A 6,000-nucleotide genomic window follows, 5' to 3' on the forward strand; every position below is an offset into this window, starting at 1 on the left:
ATGAAATTCAATATATTTTAAAAAAAATAGATTTTTTTAATTTTTTAAAAAATTCTTATTTAAAAATGTTGAAAAGTATTAAAAGAAAATTTTAGTCATAACTATGGGATCAAAGTAGATATTTTTATTAATTTAAAATGTCACATCATCCCTTAATGATAGTTAATGATAAGTGCTTATATTTTTAACAAAACTTATAGTTTAATATTTATTTTATAATTTTTAAAAATCGAATGACTAAAAAGATTATTTTATTCGGAGGTCTCCTACAGAAACTGCTCTCAACCTGACGTTGGGGGCAGCCTACTATCCTACCTCCCCCTTATCCCATTATATATGGGAATAAGGGTCAGCTAATTTTATGTTTAAGTGTGTCACTTTTATGATGTGTTTCAAATGCGTTGTTCACCGTAGAATTTTTCGTATGATAATATATTTACTCAATAAATATGATAATGACTTAGGTTCTGTTTGTTTCACGAAAAACAAATTTTGATTTTTTTTCGTAAAATGAATTACATTTCCTGAAAAATATTTTCTGAAAATCGTTTTACAGTGATTGGATGATGTTATGTAATTCATTTTCTATTGGTAAATAATAATGTTTTGACTGTTTATGTTTTGAAGTGAAAAATTCGTAAAATGACTTACGTAAAATCAGACCGCAAGTTATTTTTCGATCGTAATTCATTTCCTGAAAATGAAAAGGAAATTCAATTGATCAGGAAAATGAATTACATTGACTATCTGTTTCTGCTAACCAAACACTGAAAAATGAGGAAAACATTTTCCAGAAAACCAATTACAGGGAAACAAACAGACATTTACTTCATTTATTAGTAGACCTGAAAAATTTGACCCTTACCCGATTACTTGAATTAACTTACCCGAACTGAGACACGATATAGATCCGAATAGCATGACCCAAAATTAATCTGAAACCCAAATTGAACAGAAACCGACCTGAATTTTAGTTGGAGCGAAAGCAACCTAAACAGAAAGCAACCTGAACTGAAAAAATTCAAACCGAAAGCAACCTAAACAGAAAGCAACCTGAACTGAAAAAACTCAAACCGAAAGCAACCCATAATTAGTTTACCGATAATTGAGTCTAAGTAAATGAATAATTTATTATTATTATTATTATTATTATTATCTATTTTAACATTGATAAATAGTAAAATGATGTATGTTTTGTTCTCATTTTATATTATACTACTAATTAATCATCACTTTTTGTAATAGTTTATTGGTTTAATATAATCTTTCCTCAATTAAAAGATCATCTTATATTTAATGCAATAATTTCTAACTCTAAATTTGGATTGTGACAATATATATATTCACATAAAATTCTTGGTTTTAAAGATTTGTTGATTTGATTGATTTAAATTAAAACTTCTAGCTTTAAATTTAGGATGTGACAATATATATTCACATAAATTCTTGAATTATAAGTAATAAAGAGCAACATCAAAAGTTATGATGACAAAGACCAACAATGGTTGATTAGAAAATCTAAAGATTGACCTGAACTGAAACCGACCCGAATTTACCAAAAAATCTAATGGTTGAACAAATTAAAACCAACTAATTTTATATTGAATCAACCTGAAGCCAACCGATCCAATATTAACCCAATTTGAAATTAATCGATCCGATTTTGACCCGACCTGAATTAAATTTTCATTGACCCGAACTAGACCTAAAACTTATCTGATCCAACTCGAACCGAACCTAAACTAAATGCAGTCTATACCCAAAATGATTCGATCTGAACCCGTTCCAAATGACCCAATTACCACTTCTTTTTATTATTATCTTTTAGGATATAACTTATAAGATTTATTAGAACTTTTTTGTTGTTGATAATTTTAGATTTTATTACCCAGATTTATTACAACTTAAAGATTAACTGCATTTATTTATTTAAGAGCATTCACTACAATTGGAATGTCAATTCGGTCATCAGGGGTGTCGGTGAAAAGTATAAAATGATTGAACTTTGCCCAAACTCCATTGTTTGCCCTAATTGTTCTTCTCTATCGTGTTCTATTGCAAATATTTGACATTTCTTTCATATTTTTTATAATGTCTATCAGGCCATCAACTCTAATATACTTGTTGACTTTTAGAGTTTTGTTACAGAAGCAAGCAACGGAAATGCTCATTTTTCCATTAATCAAAATCAAATATTTAAATAACAAAAGGTTACTCGAACCTTCCATGCAGCCTATGTACTTACACCACTATCAATACGGTTACAACCCTGTCACTATCTACTGTCAAACTATACGAATAGTTGGTTATCCAGAATTACACTATTTACTATCAAATCACACTATAAAAAGTGGGATCCGTCACAAAGGTAAATGCTATTGAATTTGAAAAAGTGACATTCAGTCCATCAAGTGAATGCACTGAACTTCTCATATCAAAATCCGTCTCAATATGACATAAAAATGACACACATATCTTATATCCGATCTGATCTAAATACCACCTATCCAAACAACATATACTTGAATATCATATATATGAATTTCGATTTGATCCTAATGTAATAATTACAAATGCAAATAATCCGAATGCACTTCATAATTTTCAGTCTGACATATCAACATATTTCACATAACATATATTTTCAAATTATATAAGATACAACAATATCATAGAATCCATCATGCACGAAATTAAACTTTCATTCAACTTAAACTTTCATTCAACATGCTTGTCTGAATTATAATTAATTCAACAATACCATAATACAATCATGCTTCTATCAAATTTTCAGTTAGACAAACAATCAATCAAAACAACATAATATAACACCGAATAGAGACACACCTAGATAAATAGCTAACGACGATAATAATCTCTACAACAATCAGCTCGAATAGTAGGTAGATCAGAATCAATGCCTACAACAAATAATTTAAATAAATAATTTATTCTAAAATCATCTATGAGACTAATGTTCTAAAATTGTCAGTTACACTTACGGTCAACACGAATTACACGAGTCGGATCAAAGTTCGTGGGTAACGACGGCAGAGACGGTAACCCGGTTCTTAGTTCAGAAATTCTTGTAAAATTATATAGTCTGAAATCAAACCCAAATAAACCAGTTTCCAAATTAACGTAATATATTTCGACGAAATAATTAAATAAATTTAGATTTGGTTTCGTTACAACAATAACGGGTTCAGATCGAATATAACGATCTGCCAGAACGCTTAAACGAGGCTACCGGCGACTAGGGTGCATCGACAACAATACCCAAAAGTCAGAAAAGCCACGACCGTAATCAGCAGATAACGGCGTCGTCAGGGAAGGCAGCATAAGAAAGAACCTATACAATGCCGTTAGGGGTGTTTTTCATGGACGAAAGACGCCGCCAGACACGACCAGACCAGCTGGGTCATCCTCGGATTAGGGCTGACCCTTCCAGAACCACAATCGGCCGAGAATGGCGGCAGCGGGGGTGGGTTTTACGAGACAAAGCTCGTTGGTTTCGTGCGAGCACAACCCCTGGAAGACAGCAGCAGCGGAGGAGTTAAGAAGGATTTTTGAGAGCTCACCTTCGATCAGACGGCGTGAACGGCAACAAAATATGCGAACGGCGGTGAGGGCGAGTCTTAGGGATAGTTTTGCTTACAACTTTAATATACGATTAATGTCTGAAAATAAAATATTAAAAAATATTAATATCTCTAATAATACATTTTTTAATTTATATTAAAATTGTCGTATTTGATATACTTCTATTAGGGTTTTTGAGATAGAAGGGGAAGGTATGGCACATAATATATAGGGGCGGTAGTTTGATTTAAAGTAAAATGGTCTAATTACAAGCAAGTTCTCCAAATTTACAATTCTTTCACTAATTTCAAGTTAGGAATTTAGGTTAAAATTTTCCAATTTCTAAAGATTTAAATTTGGGGATCTTTCAGAGCGTTACAAAACTTGTGGCGAAGCAAAAAAATATAAGCGAAAAAAAAGGTTTAGTAAGCCCATCGGTCTTTTGGTGGCGAGTTATGAACATAACTAACATAGACATCCCTAGCACTAACCTTTTCCCAAACAAAATGAAGATATAATTCGATGTGATTAGAAAGAAAGTGAAATACCGGATTGACATTCATTACTATAACACTAGTGTTAGCGCTCCATACAATGGGTGTATTGGTGCATGACAATCCATTTCAACAAACAACACCAATTACGACATCAATTATACCACAAAATTCAGCTTCACTGGCTTACCGAGACACCGAACGTTGGCATTTGGAAACCCAAGAGATGAGATTTCCTCCAAGAAAAACACAAAATCCAAAAATCGAGCGTCGATCATCAACATTACTAGCCCAATCAACATCGATAAAGGCCTCCAACTCGAACTTCATGATGTTCTTGCAAAAATCTAATCCAAAATTAAGAGTGCCATTTAAGTAGCGTAAGATGCGTTTAACAACTACCCAATGCTACTCATATTGCGCATGCATATATTAAGCAACTTTATTGACACTAAAAACAGTAGCAGGTTGAGTGTGATTCAAATAGAGAAGTGCCCCAACAATATTCCTATATAACGAAACATCTAGGAAGGGGCTCCCTCCATCCTTTCTAAGTTTCGAGGACACAACCATTGGGGTAGATACTGGATGAGTACCTCGCATACCAGTTTTCTCGAGCAACTCAAGGATAAAATTCTTTTATCGTAAGACAAGAGTGTGGTCATCACGTTGAACCTCTAACCACAAGAAAAAAATTAATTCACCCAAGTCTTTTAGGGAAAATTCACAACCTAACTACGTGATAACGTGCTCCACTTCAATATCATCATGTTCAGTGATGATAATATCATCAACATACACGAGAACATAAACTGAACAAGTGTTTGACCGTTGAATAAATAGGAAAACATCGACTTGTGTTCCTTGAAAGCCAATTTGAATAAGAAATGTGCGTAGCTTAGCATATCAGCTTCATGGATCTTGCTTAAGGCCATACAACGCCTTCTCAAGCTTACATACCAACTTTGAGCCATCAGAGGTATATTGCTTAATTCTTGGAGGTTGCACCATGAACACCTTCTCATGAAGTTCCCTATTAAGAAAAGAATTATTAACATCGACTTAGTGAAGCTTCAACTCATGTATGGCCGCTAAAGATAAAACCGCTTTTATCGTAATTGACTTGATAAATGGGCTAAATGTATTACAAAAGTCGTAACGACTTGAGCAAAACCTTTTTGTAACTAACCGAGCCTTATACTTGGCTACCGATCCATCAACATTTTTCTTAACCCAAAATAAAAATTTACACTCTATGGCAGTACTGTCTTGAGGCAACAACACTAACCTCCATATGCCATTACTGATTAAAGATTCATACTCTGTCAGAGCAGCTGCTTTCCACATATGAGAAGTTAAAGCTTGGTAAACCTAGACAAGTTCATCACCATCGACCAAAGCTTGGGCAGAAAAAGCCTTGGGCTTGAAGATCCCATCCTTGGTTCTAGTGACCATGGAATGAACATTAGTTGTTATAGGAGGACTACCACTAGAAGCATTATCAACCAATGCCTCATTCGTATCACTCGATAAATCCACATAAAGAACAGTGTCAGACTGTTTAGTGGGGTTTATATGATCACATCTAGCAGGCAAACCATGACTTTGAACTAGCAAGACATCACACACCAACTCTATTCATGGCTAAATTACATAACTGACATGTTTGTTTTTAATTTTACTTTTCTAACACCGTTCGACCAATATTTCCAAAACTAGCACCCTTTCTGCTAAGTTGGCAAAGGCGCGTCCCGGGGACGCGCTTTACCCGTGTTTTCGCTGAGTTGGATGCCACGTGTGAAAGGCGCGTCCCCGGGGACGCGCCTTTGCCATATCAGCAGACACGTGTGGAAGGCGCATCCCCGGGGACGCGCCTTCCATTAAATGTCATAAATGCCCCCATCCGTTTTTCCTAACTACCCCT

Source organism: Hibiscus syriacus, unplaced genomic scaffold (genome assembly GCF_006381635.1).
Source record: "Hibiscus syriacus cultivar Baekdansim isolate YM2019G1 unplaced genomic scaffold, ASM638163v2 tig00020346_pilon, whole genome shotgun sequence".
NCBI lineage: Eukaryota > Viridiplantae > Streptophyta > Magnoliopsida > Malvales > Malvaceae > Hibiscus > Hibiscus syriacus.